Here is a 14,838-nt window from a genome sequence, read left to right on the forward strand (position 1 = left end):
GCTTTGGGACAATGGACACAGGATGACTCCCTGCCGTCACCCTGTAGTAGGAGCTGCTATCTAATTAGCAAGGCTCTGGAAATAGCCAGACAGAACGACTCCAGTAAAAAATGGTTCATATCTCGCAAGCCATATTTCCGATAAATATGGCAACCATAAAAATGGTGTCTCCGCATGTGGACGATGCCGGCACCCCCTTTTTATGGGAGCAGGACATTGGGAAATGCCCCAGGCGTGATATCAGCCAATGGGGAACTGGCAGACAGGTCATGAGTCCCCTCGTTCTGTAGCTAAATTCATAACTGTCACAATGAGAGCATTGGCGTCCGCCTACGACGCTCCCAGGCAAAGTTATGGCCAATATCCCCTTTGCTGGATAATTCTGATCCATGCAGGGGGAGTGGCAGTGCTCCCTGTGAGGTCACGAAGGTAGGAGGGGACCTGGATCTGCCCAGGTTGATAACCCTACTTCGGCCATTTTCCAGCGTTCTTCTCGCTGGGGGCACGTGTAGGAAACATCTGTGGGAGTTCCTGGAAACCTGGTCTACAGCGCCCCCCTGTGGCCAGACACACAAGGTAACTGATGTAATTGTATACCTGTTTATAACCCATGCTTTATCTGTAACTGTACTCTGACATAACTGTATATTCTGTAGATTCCCTATTGTATATATTGTAGTTTCTAGTGTGCTTTAGGCGATTAAATTATATAATTAATCTTGGGCTGTTCTGTTATCTCGATCTCGAATCCCACGTCTGTGTGTTCGGCTAATAGTTACCGTGAAGCGGTTGGTGGCAGCGAGTTGTGCCAAGGATTATTGTGGGGAGGCCAGTGAGATTCGGGAAGGTATTATATATTCCGCCCGCGGAGGTCGGGGGAATATATACCCTACTCTCACCGGGGACCCTTCAATAATCGGCATAAGTAGTATAGCGGCCTCCTTGCTTATTGTCGGGCAATTCCATAATTGGCCTGACTATAAGAGGGGCGCTAGAGAGCGCGTCACGTGCTCTGTCTGTCGGTCGGGAGGTATAAAGGAGGGGTGACCCCCACTTGTTACCCCCCGATTGTGACGTACTGGTAGCCAGCGCGGGGGATTTCTGAGTGACCCCCCCGGTGGTTTGTGACAGTCACATATACTGCTGAGCAATGCAGCTCCACTAGTGTGTCACATATACAGCTGAGGTATAGAGCTCCTCTGTGGGTTGGATATACAGTTGAGCAATGCAGCTTCACTAATGTATCACATATACTGCTGAGGTATGTATACATATACCGCTGAGCAATGCAGCTCCACTAATGTGTCAGATATACTGCTGAGGTATAGAGCTCCCCTGTCGGTTAAATATACTGCTGAGCAATTCAGCTCCACTAATGTGTCCCATATACTGCTGAGCAAAGCAGTTCCACTAATGTGCCACATATACTGCTGAGGCATAGATCTCCCCTATGGGTTACATATACTGTTGAGCAATGCAGCTCTACTAATGTGTCACATATACTGCTCAGGTGAATATATACATATACTGCTTAGGTATACAACTCCTCTGTGGGTCACATATACTGCTGAGCAATGCAGCTTCACTAATGTGTCACATATACTGCTGAGCAATGCAGCTCCACTAATGTGTCAGATATACTGCTGAGGTATAGAGCTCCCCTGTAGGTTATATATACTGCTGAGCAATGCAGCTCCACTAATGTGTCACAGATACTGCTGAGGTGTACAGTTCCCCTGTGGGCTACATATACCACTGAGGTATAGAGCTTCCCTGTGGGTCACATATACTGCTGAGGTATAGAGCTCCCCTGTGGGTTACATATAACTTGTACTGCTAAGGAATGTAGCTTCACTAATGTGTCACATATACTGCTGAGGTATACAGCTCCTGTGTGGGTCATATAGATGCCCTTATATAAAGTATCATTGTCTCATGAAAAAGGCCCAGAAAAACACTTGTACAATATATATATAGCGTCTGAGCTGCAATACCAGACACCACCTCTGGCAGGAGGTGGCACTGTGTCTGAGCAGTCAGTTCATTTTGAAAAATCCCTTTTTATTAAACGTGTACCCTTGCAATAAGCTAATCAGTTTATCCAGCTGACTAGACCTCTAGTGAAGAAACTTGTCAGCAAATGTTCTATACTACTACAGCGCCACCACAGGGAAAATAAAGTATTGCATCCTGTATAGGGAGGCACTCTTTGTCACCAGTAGGGATGAATATTATAGGGTCACGAGTAGCAGAAAATCAATTTCTGTGAAATATTTTTCCTACAAATTTCACCCCTTTGTTCAGTTGAAAATGTAAACAAGTGACCGCTGCTGCCAATCACCAGGCTCAGCCCAATGTAGCTGGTTTGAACTGCTTAGCCCAGTGATTGGCTGAACCGGATACACGCGTTGTAGTTGTGATGTCATCGCTGCAGCCTGTCAGTAAAGACCAGAGCAGCGACAGAGAGGCAGCACTGGACCTGGGGAGGGTGAGTATAGATGAGTTTCTTATTTTCTACAGCTGCAATCCTATGGGGGTTTTTAAATGTTATCCCTTTTAAGGGTACATTCACACAGAGGGGTTTTACAGTGGATTCTCAGGCATTTTCACATCAAAATCCATCACCCGTGTGCATCAGGCCTCCTATTCCTTCTCATGAGAAAATGTGCCTATAGGAGGAATACTCATAGTGCTTTTGTAGCAGATATGGATGCTGATTTTGCAGCAGATTTCGTTTCATATGTATATAGTCTGGCACATACCAAACTTGGGAAGTAGAATATTAACAGTCTCTGGTGGTAAAATAATTTGTCAAACTACTGTGTTTTTTCTCTTTTTAAATCATAATGACCACCAAAAACATCCAAATGACCCTGATGAAAAGTTCCCATCCCCCAGTTCTTAATACCGTATATTGCCCCCTCTAACATCAATGACATATTGAAGTCTATTGTGGTATTTGTGGATGAGGCTCTTTATTTTCTCAGATGGTGAAGCTGCCCATTCTTCTTGGCAAAAAGCCTCCAGTTCCTGTAAATGCCAGGGCTTTCTTGCATGAACTGCGAGCTTGAGTTCTCCCCAGAGTGTCTCAATGACATTGAGGTCAGGAGACTGAGATGGCTACTCCAGAACCTTGACTTTGTTCTGCTGTAGCCAATGACAGGTCGACTTGGCCCGTTTGGGATCTTTGTCATGTTGGAACGTGCAAGTATGTCCCATGCGCAGCTTCCAGGATGATGAGTGCAAATTTGCCTCCAATATTTGCTGATAACGTGCTGCATTCATCTTTCCTTCAACTTTGACCAAGTTTCCTGTGCCTTTGTAGCTCACACATCCCCACATCATCAGTGATCCACCTCCATGCTTTACAGTAGGAATGGTGTTCCTTTCATCATAGGCCTTGTTGACACCTCGCCAAATGTAACATTTATAGTTATGGCCAAAAAGTTTGATTTTGGTCTCATGACTCCAAATTACCTTGTTCCAGACGTTTGGAGGCTTGTCTCTGCGCTGTTTCGTGTATTGTAGGTGAGATACTTAGTGGCAATTGCGTAGTAATGGCTTTCTTCTGGCGACTCGAACATGCAGCCCATTTTTCTTCAAGTGCCTCCTTATTCTGCATTATGAAACAGCCGCACTGCTAGTTTTCAGGGAGTCCTGTATTTCAGCTGATGTAAATTGTGGGTTTTTCTTTGCATCCCGAACAATTTTCCTGGCAGTTGTGGCCGAAATTTTTGTTGGTTTACCTGATCATGGTTTGGTTTTTACAGAGCTCCTGATTTTCCGTTTGTTAATCACAGTTTGAACACTACTGACTGGCATTATTAGTTCCTTGGATATCTTTTTGTATCCCTTTCCTGTTTTATACAGTTCAACTATCTTTTCCCATAGATCCGTTGACAATTCTTTTGCTTTCCCCATGACTCACAATCCAGAAACGTCAGTGGCTGGAGGAAAGATGCAAGAGTCTGTCTGGATCCCAGAAACTCACTCAGCTTTTATCCACACACCCTGATTACAAGCAAACAGATCATAAGTGAGGATGTTACCTTTATTAGCCATTCAACCCCATTTGTGTCAACTTTTGTGCATGTTATCAGGCCAAAATCACCAGGGTATGTGAAATTTTGATCAGGGTTATTTGGATGTTTTTGGTTATCAGTGTGATTTGAAAAGAGAAAACACAGTAGTTTGGAGAGGTGTCAACAAGGCCTATGATGAAAGGAACACCATTCCTACTGTAAAACATGGAGGTGGATCGCTGATGTGGGGATGTGTGAGCTACAAAGGCCCAGGAAACTTGGTCGAAGTTGAAGAAAAGATTAATGCAGCACGTTATCAGCAAATACTGGAGGTAATCATTATGCACTCATCAGCCTGGAAGCTGTGCATGGAACGTACTTGGACGTTCCAACATAACAACGATCCAAAATACAAGGCCAAATCGACCTATCATTGGCTACAGCAGATCAAAGTGAAGGTTCTGGAGTGGCCAACTCAGTCTCCTGACCTCAATATGATTGAGCCACTCTGGGGAGAACTCAAGAGCACAGTTCATACAAAAAAGCCCTGGAATGTACAGAAACTGGAGGCTTTTTGCCAAGAAGAATGGGCAGATTTACCATCTGAGAAAATAAAGAGCCTCATCCACAACTATCACAAAAGGCTTCAAGCTGTCACTGATGTTAGAGTGGGCAATACATGGTATTAAGAACTGGGGGATGTGAACTTCTGATCAGGGTCATTTGGATGTTTTTGGTTGTCATTATGATTTAATAAGAGAAAACACAGTAGTTTGATAATAAATGGCTTCACCCAACCATGAGTGGAAATAAAGACTTTGGGGTACTTTGCACGCCGCGACATCGCTAGCCGATGCTAGCGATGCGGAGCGTGATAGTACCTGCCCCCGTCGCACATGCGATATCTTGTGATAGCTGCCGTAGCGAACTTTATCGCTACAGCTGCTTCACACGCACTTACGTGCCCTGCGACGTCACTCTGGCCGGCGACCCGCCTCCTTCCTGAGGGGGCGAGTCGTGCGGCGTCACAGCGACGTCACACGGCAGGCGGCCAATAGAAGCGGAGGGGCGGAGATGAGCGGGACGTAAACATCCCGCCCACCTCCTTCCTTCCGCATAGCCGGTGGAGGCAGGTAAGGAGATGTTCCTCGCTTCTGCGGCTTCACACACAGCGATGTGTGCTGCCGCAGGAGCGAGGAACAACATCGTATGTCCTATTGGTGCGACATTATGAAAATGTCCGACACTACACAGATCGCCAATAAACAACGCTTTTGCGATCGTTTATCGGCGCATCTAGGCTTTACACGTTGCGACATCATTACCGGTGCCGGATGTGTGTCACTTTCGATTTGACCCCGACGATATCGCAGTAGCGATGTCGCAACGTGTAAAGTACCGCTTTGTGTTATCATTCGTATTCTCTGAAAAAAGGCCAAGGAAGGAAAAAATCTGTTGGGGAATGTAAACTTTTGAGCACATCTGTGTAACCACATCAACGCTCAGCTCAAATATGATGCGATCTATGGTCATAAATCAGGATGGATAAAAGAGTTACAAACTCCTCGTCAGGATAAGCCCAATGGTGGGTTCTTCGTAGGCCTCATTCTTCAGTGTATAGAAAAATAAAGGTCCTGAAACCCCAGAGAATCCCTTTAATTCTTTTATCGTATATTTATGTCCATATTCTTTAAAGACCATCAGATAAATTCCCCGTATCCTGCCTCACCCCTCAGTCCCTGCATTAGGCGAAGGACACGGTATCCGTTTTGCCCGGTATGCTCCATTAATTAAATTGATGAGCAGATGATCTTTAATACATGTAATCTATGCATTTTCCATAGTGATGTTCTGTAGACACATCTCTAATCACAGCCGTCATGGTACACGCTTTTCCACGCATCAATCCTAATCTACCTTGACAAGGAAGAATTTCTGAATTCTACATGGTTTTATTTTTTTTTTACAATATGTCCTGGAACGTTAATGATATTTCATCCTATGTATTTATAGTACACGAGACCTAAAAATATCAAACTGAGGAATTTAGTGTTATTATAAAGAATAAAAAGCCTCTTGAAATACAAACTCGTGCTATAAAAGATATCACAGGCTCTTCATAGTTTATATGGGACATATTTGCGGCCCATTAAAATCTACAGAAATAGATATTTATTTTTACTTTATTGGTTGTAAAGCCTCGGCTGGTAAGGTAAGATGGGATACGCACTTTCTTGAGACCCGACCATACACATTAGATAACATTAGTTCGACAGACAGCGGCTATCCTGACTTCCCCGTATCAAGCCATTGGGTTGCCGGTCTTTCTCTTCGTCTTGCTCCTTCTATTCTTCCGACCATGATGTCCTTCTTCAGTGAGTGCTCTCTTTGTATGATGTGACCAAAGTTGGTGATCCTTGCTTCGAACGACTTGTCTGGCTTGTGTGGCGCCCCTGAGGTTTCAGTCGTCACAGAGGAACTGCACCTCAGCCAGAGGTGTGGTGTCCCATTCCTGGGTAAGGAGGGGGTCACAAATCGGTGTACACAAACACAGCTACACTCTCATTTAGCAACACCTCATCAGGCCATGGTTAGGGCCTAGTGCAAACTATTCTCCGGTAGAAGCACCATCCCCTAAGCCAGCCTGGAGGTGGGGTTTAGTTAGTGGGAGCACACTGTAAAACGTTAGCCAGTCAGGAAGTAGGAGCGGAGGAGTGAAGACCTGTGGTCTGGAGCTCAGGAGAAAAGGGGTCCTAGAGCCCACAGGAAGTGCGCCATACACCCGTGGTCTCATTCCACATACCAGAGTGGAGGGACTTGGCCGCAGTAGTAAACTGGCTACTCAACTAGTGGAGAGCTACAAGGCTCAGCTAGCAAACCAGAGGTTGAGGTTACTGCAAGTACCGAAGCCACATCCACACACATCCAGTGAAAAGGTGACCACATAGGGCCAAGAGATAGAGCTTCAAGCCACCCGACAGGGTCCACCGGCTCGGGGTTCTGTGTGTGCAGGTGCGGGGCAGGCGGGAGAGGTCAGCGCAGGAAGATGACCAGAAAGGAACACAGAAGGGTGCACCGGGTTGTGTCTCCGAACTATCCGGGATCGGCTGGGGCCCATCACAGCAGAACTCAGCACTCCAAGGGCAGCATTTTACCGTTGGGATGTGTTAATCTGGAACCCTTCTGTGAGTAAAGACCTTGTGACTTTATCCCTGCGTTGTCTGGTTATTCCCTGCTCCTCCGGCCCTGCACCCCACCATTACAGACTAGTACTCCCAACAGTCCTGGGGACCCATCTCTACCTGTGGAGAGCTACTCCTACTCTGCTGCATCACTACCGACCCCAGGGGAACTGAGCAGCAGGTGGCGTCATGACGTATCCCCTGTAAATATTCCCCCCGTCTCCAGTCATTAAACAACACCGCCGGGGTCACAAAACCAGGCGCTGTCGCCGTGATATCCTCTGAGCAGAAAGGAGCCGACCCAGTAACGAGTACCCCCAGGCCCCGATGCAAGCGTGTCACTTGATTTGTTCCAAAATTGATTTGTTTGTTCTTCTTTCCATCAGGGGTATTGATAATCTCCTTCTCCAGCACCACATGTAGAATGTGTTTAGCCTTCTTCTGTCTTGGTTTTTTTTATTGTCCAGGTTTTGTGCCAGCGAAAGTGGATCCAGTGGGCCGCAGCATACGGTACAGCTAAGGGGTGTAACTAGGCGCACACCGGGTATTCACCAGAACCTCTGATGGTGAGGATGGACTGGGCTGCCGGTACCCACCAGGTGCCACTCTAGGAGACTCGGTGCTGTGACAGCTGGCCCTAGGGGTATGGACACTGATTGACAGTCTTAGATAAGGCGGATACCACCGTGACAGCTGATATAGCAGGGATGGCCGGCATGGATATGTCGCGGGCGGGGGAGCAGGCCACGGCCAGTGGGGAGCTTCTCGAGGCACTCGGATCCAGGATCGTGGCTGTGGCTCGAGTGGCAGCTGGATCCGGGGCTCGTGCAGCAGCCTGTCGCCCACAACCTAATAAAGGGGGTATTTACAGGGGAAGAGTTTGTCAGTGACGCCACCCGTGGGTTGCGGTGAGAGTTTGGTGACACCGCCGCTGCCTTTATATGGGATGCCAGGGGCTGATGGAGCAGGGCAGCAGGATGGTATCCCCTCCACAGGTAGGGGAGGTGTTGTCCCGGGGCCCAGGTGTAGGTGATATGCAGTGTTAGGGAGTCGTCTGTCTTTGCTGTGGGAGCTGTTGCCCGCGAGATCTGACCCTTGGGATTTTTGCAGGCACTTGCAGATGCCCTATCCCCTTCGTTGGGCTTCCGTCTCGCTCTATCTGGGCTCACTGGTGGGACAAGACGTGGAATCTTGTCCCCTGCTGGCTAATTGACAAGGGGCTTGAAGCTGTCCTCACCCTAGGGTCCAGGCACCCTGACTGTGCACGGCCTCTGGACCGGATTCCCGCTGTCGGCACCGGCGGGCTACAACCCTGCCCCGGTCCACTTAAGGTCTCCTGCGACCGGATCTCCGTCGCCTGTGGCCCTGCCCTACCGTCTGCCACCTAGTCAGCTCAGGTAGTCAGGTAGTCCGGGAGCTACAACCCCCGACTACCACTCCACTCCTCTCACTTCCTCTGTCCACTACGTTCTGTCTCCTCCACTCTACTGACGTGTTCCCTCCCCTGACACCTCAGGACCCCTAAGTGGGCGTCACCATCTGCCTGGCCGCGTCCACTGGTGTGTCCCTATTGTCCTGGGGGGGTGACTAGGCTTTGTGGCTGGTGTTTGTACCTGTGTGTGGGGTTGTGTTGGTAGGACAAGGAGGAGGGGATCCTACATCTTGAAGATGGATGCAGTCTCCTGTGACAACCTGATTTTGCCAGGGCGTCACAGATAGATCCAGCAGCGGGTATGGCTGGTATAGATGGGTGCAGCAGTGGGTACAGCTGGGACGGATAGGTGCAACAACAGGTACGGCAGATCCGTGCAGCAGCGGGTACGGCAGATACTGGAATCCAAACTTGTGTAAGCGATACAGCAGCAGTGGCATAAGGGATCTGACAACGCACCTCTAAAGGATACATCACGTTGCCCAGGCACCTCACATAGGGTAAGGTTGATTTAAATATCTAGTGCCTCTCAGCCATAGGTTGAGAAGCATTTCTGGGTTTGGAGCTGCTAGCCCTTTAAGAAAAGGGGAGTGCTTGCACTAAACGTGCTGTTAGACACGAGTGGCATGCGCAGTTCCTAGGAGTCGGCGGCAGCGACCAGGGATGGAACAGACATCGCTGAGCGGCTGAGAGGGAAAGTGTGCCAGCACCTCCGCGGGGGGGGAGGGGCAATGACAGTGCAGGGTGCCGTTAATAGCGTTACATTTCACATTCATATATTACTATAGAAAAGACCAGACTATGTACGAGTTGCGTCTTCGTCACTAGGGAAATGTTCTTCGATTTGATGACTTTGTCCAGTGACTTTGTTGATTTGCCCATATCTATTCTTCTATTGACTTCTGTCCTCGTCGCTGCATCTTGAGTGATCATTAATCTAAGTAGATTGACATTCTTTACAATTTCCAGTTCGTCGCCGTCCATCTCAAATGTGTCTTGGTCGTACCTGCAGTTCAAATTTGGAGAGAAAAGAGTAAAACCACGCTGCCGTAGAAAGGAGGATCCATGTAGAAGGAATGATTTTATTTGTCTACGCGTTTCAAAGCCTTATGGCTTCTTCCTCAGGACAAATCATATGGTATATGCTTGTTATCTTTTGCTTTTGCCATTTGTCTTTCTTCCATGATCTTTAGGGGCTCTTATGTTAACCATGGCTGTGATGCATTGGGTGGTGGGGTCTCTTCTGCCTCTTGTTTATTGTCTTTATGGCTTTTTCAGTAATTATAGTTTTTATATACCGTATGTCCATAATGCCTCAGGCTTTCTTTCATCGGTGTCCACTGATATAAATCGGTTGTGCAGACCATTCCAAAAAACCTCAGGTATGTTGGTCAAATCGAAGTTGGAAACGACCTGTTGTCTGGTTCGCTTAACTTTAATCTTTGCTGCCAAATGTTCATGACTAGTTTCACATTCAGTTCCTAGCCTTGTTTTTGCGTTAATGACAGATGACCTTCGCGTTTGGTGAACACATATGTACTCAATTTGATTCTTATAGACCCCATTTGGTGATGTCCATGTGTAAAGCCTCCGGTTGTGATTTTAGAAGAAGGTGTTCCTAATGGACAGTTGATTTGTCATACAAAAGTCAATGAATCTTCCTCCAGTCTAGTTTCGTTCACCAAGTCCACAGCTTCCAACAATGATTCCATGTTTCCCATGGCCAACTTTGGCATTCAGGTCCCCCATGGTAATGAGCAAGTCTTGTTTTAATGACTTGTCTATTTCTTCATGAACTTGATTGAAGAATAGTTCAGCGTCCTTCTCCTCCATGGCATCTGTTATTGGTGCGTAGACTTGTATAACTGTGACATAGATTGGCGCTCCTTGTAGTCGTATAGAGATGACTATTGTGGCGCCCTGGACTAGCCAGGTCATCACAGGTACTACAACACACACACCCACCCCGAGACAGGCACATCAGACAGACACAAAATCTTTGTTGCCTCCCTCCAGCGGCTGATGTCCACACCAGGTGGGGTAGACCCAGGCGGTTGGCCCCACCCACTGAGGAGTTCACAGTCCTGGAGGCGGGAAAAGGAAGTGAGATCAGTTAGGGAAGTGCAAGGGAGAGGAGTGAAGTGGTAGTGAAAGAGTAAACTGACCGTGTACGGGTGTGTGGCCCGGGCACTAAGAGCAAGGTTGGCAGACGGTGGTGGCCGTCTGCAGGAGAGGCAGATCAACGCGGAACCGTAGGACCGGGGTCGGGCGGTGGCCCGCCGGTACCGACCCGGGGAGCGAAGTGAAGCCAGCACACACCGGCAGGGCCTGTGGACCCCGACCAGGCTTGGAGTCGCCGTTAAGAGGTCAAATCCGTTAGTGACCGGAACCCCAGAGGTTTCCTAACATCCAAGACCCGATAGAAGGCAACCGTCTGACCAGAAGAAGGAAATACAGCTACCGCAACAGGTAGAGTTCCAAGGGCCAGAACCTGCGGGCAAAAGGGCTCCTCTGGCACATATACACGCTGGGGAGAGGGTTACCATTGGGAAGCCATCGGGACCGAACATACACAAAAGGTGCAGGGAAAGGCAGCCACCACCAACCGTCCGGGAGAAACCACAGCAGCCGGCTGCGGGACCCGTCCATCCAGCCGTTTGGTTTACCAGAGACTTTGCGTACATTTGTGGCTGAGTGAGTACAACCGTGCCATCCGGCACCGCGCTGCGCAGTCCAGGCGACCGTGAACCTTGCCAGCCCTGCCTCCCCGTCACCTCACTGGGCCCCGGGACCACCAACCCGGAGGGGGAAAACAACATCCCAGCTGCTCCCTACCATCGCTCCCGGGATCCCCGTCACCAGCAGCAGTGGTGCCCAACCTCACCACAACCCGTGGGTGGCGTCACGGACTAAAATCCCCCAAACCAACCACCCCTTTCACTCACGGGCGAGGAGCGCCGCTCGAGTTCCCGGATCCGGCCCACCGCTCGAGCCATCGAGCAGCCATCGCAGCAGCGCCGGACCCGAGCGTTAGCGAGCGCAGCGCAGTGGCGTCCTCCCCGCCCGCAACACTATCACTGACTGCATTGTTCTTCAGATCAGTGCCCGCCAATCTACAGTCGAGAATAAAAGCCATCTCTTCTTCGGTTATCACTGCGAGAATAGTAGACCCAATGTTCGTTTGACTGGAAATGTCCTTATTGAGTCCATCTTAGTTCGCTAATTCCGAGTAAGTTGAGTCCTGTCTTGTTCATTTTGGCCATAACAATGTCAGTGTGCCTTGGTTCATGCTTCGCACATTCCAAGTTCCGAACTTTATATCTCTACAGCTTTTGATCTTCCTTTTTGACCAAGTGATATCAGCACCAAGACATCCTTGCAGCTTGGATCCTGGCGCATCATGAGACTTGATCATACTCAAGTCAACCATTGGCCCTTCCTCAGTAGATGGTTGAGTTCCTTCCAACCTAGTGGTACATCTTCGAGCACTATATAAAATTCCTCTAATTGTACTCTCCATCAAGTTTTATTGGCATAGTACGTAAGTAGATTGCCTTTCTTCCACGCAGTAATGTGGCTCCCGTGAAGAAGCCACACTGAATCAGAGTTGTATGTTGTCAATCCAAACCGACTCATTGTGCAACGTCCTGCTACCAACGGTAGCACCGGGCAGTATGCTTAGTCTGGTACCTCAGTTAAAACCTGTCCGCCTGTGGTGTCCCTGATGGCAAAATATATTGCCAACGAAATGGCTTTCAAAATCACTGATCTCCATAAATACCCACAACAAATACACAATGCAAACATCAAATGCACAATACACACAACAAAAACACTATATACAGTACCGACCAAAAGTTTGGACACACCTTCTCATCTCTAGAACAACTATTAAGAGGAGACTTTGTGCAGCAGCCTTCATGGTAAAATAGCTGCTAGGAAACCACTGCTAAGGACAGGCAACAAGCAGAAGAGACTTGTTTGGGCTAAATAACACAAGAAATGGACATTAGACCAGTGGAATCTGTGCTTTGGTCTGATGAGTCCAAATTTGAGATCTTTGGATCCAACTACCGTGTCTTTGTAGAAAAGGTGAACGGATGGACTCTACATGGCTGGTTCCCACCGTGAAGCATGGAGGAGGAGGTGTGATGGTGTGGGGGTGCTTTGCTGGTGACACTGTTGGGGATTTATTAAAAATTGAAGGCATACAGAACAAGCATGCTTATCACAGCATCTTGCAGCGGCGTGCTATTCCATCTGGTTTGCGTTTAGTTGGACCATCATTTATTTTTCAACAGGTCATTGACCCAAAACACACCTCCAGGCTGTGTAAGGGCTATTTGACTAAGAAGGAGAGTGATGGGGTGCTACGCCAGATGACCTGGTCTCCACAGTCACCAGACCTGAACCCAATCGAGATGGTTTGGGGTGAGCTGGACCGCAGAGTGAAGGCAAAAGGGCCAACAAGAGCTAAGCATCTCTGGGAACTCCTTCAAGACTGTTGGAAAACCATTTCCGGTGACTACCTCTTGAATCTCATCAAGAGAATACCAAGAGTGTGCAAAGCAGTAATCAAAGCAAAAGGTGGCTACTTTGAAGAACCTAGAATATAAGACATATTTTCAGTTGTTTCACACTTTAAGTATTTCATTCCACATGTTTTAATTCATAGTTTTGAGGCCTTCAATGTGAATCTACAATTTTTAGAGTCATGAAAATAAAAAAAACTCTTTGAATGAGGAGGTGTGTCCAAACTTTTGGTCTGTACTGTATATACTGTGTATATATATATATATATATATATATATATATATATATATATATTTATATTTATCTACTATATAAAGCTCAGTGTATGTGTGTATGTATGTGTGTATGTCCGCTAAAGGAATTCGCACCATCGCATTTACAATCACGAAATTTTGCACAAACACTCCATGTGATTCAGGGAACATCATAGACTATGTTTTCATGGGAAAATTTAACCCCGCACTTTACAGTTACTCTCCAAAATCCTGCCCCCATTAAACTGAATGGAGGTGGGAGCTACAAGCTATTAATAGCAACTGTCAGTGATTGCTATAGGAGCAAAATAAACTGTTAGTATAAGAAGCTTATGTGTGAGGTAATAAGATGTCGGTGTGGAGACGGATAGAGAGAGACATAAAGAGACAGAGACAGACCTGGAAAGAGACAGACCTGGAAAGAGACAGACCTGGAAAGAGACAGACCTGGAAAGAGACAGACGGGAAAAGAGACAGATGGGAAAAGAGACAGACCTGGAAAGAGACAGACCTGGAAAGAGACAGACCTGGAAAGAGACAGACCTGGAAAGAGACAGACAAAGACAGATGGGGAAAGAGAGAGACATACAGACACACATATAGAGACAGACACAGAGATAGAGACAGACACAGAAAAGGAGTCAGATAGATAGACTGATACAAATATAAACAGAGAGATAGAAATAGATAGACAGAGACATAGACAAAGACAGACAAAGACAGACAAAGAAAGACACAGACAGAGAGACAGACAGCGACACACAAACAGAGACTGGGAGAGAGACAGAGAGACAGTTACTATCCCGGGCAACCCCCGGGTACTACAGCTAGTATATATATATATATATATATATATATATATATATATATATATATATATACACATATAGACAGTATATACAGTATCTGTGTGTGTGTGTGTGTGCTAAATATATATTCGAAGATATACAACATGCATATACTGTATATGTAACACACATATCTATATATAACATATATATCCTGGACTAATAGGTGATCATGCGCTAAGAGCAAAAAATTAAGGTGTTATATGCCATATGTAAGGATACAGAATGCCAAGAAATGCAATTTTTGTTTATTTTCTCTTTATTAATCTATCAAGCAAAACTTTACAATTAACACAACAAAATTCAATGTTATCCCAATTTACGGTTTAGCTGTATGTCATCAATTTTGTTTCTACTATAAACAATTTAAAGGCATTGGCTCATGTCTTCAGGAGTACATGGCTTCCCAGCTCCTTTAGCTTCCTACCCACCAGGGGCGGCGTGCTCCTGAAGGATTGACGGTTCGGAGCAGTGGCATGGCTGGTCCAAACTATACGATCTCGATTTGGCAACTAGGGACAGCTTTCAATCTGCAGTATTGGAGGAGCACATGGGGATCGAAGCTGG

This window comes from Anomaloglossus baeobatrachus, chromosome 8 (genome assembly GCF_048569485.1).
Source record: "Anomaloglossus baeobatrachus isolate aAnoBae1 chromosome 8, aAnoBae1.hap1, whole genome shotgun sequence".
In the NCBI taxonomy this organism is placed as follows: Eukaryota; Metazoa; Chordata; class Amphibia; order Anura; family Aromobatidae; genus Anomaloglossus; species Anomaloglossus baeobatrachus.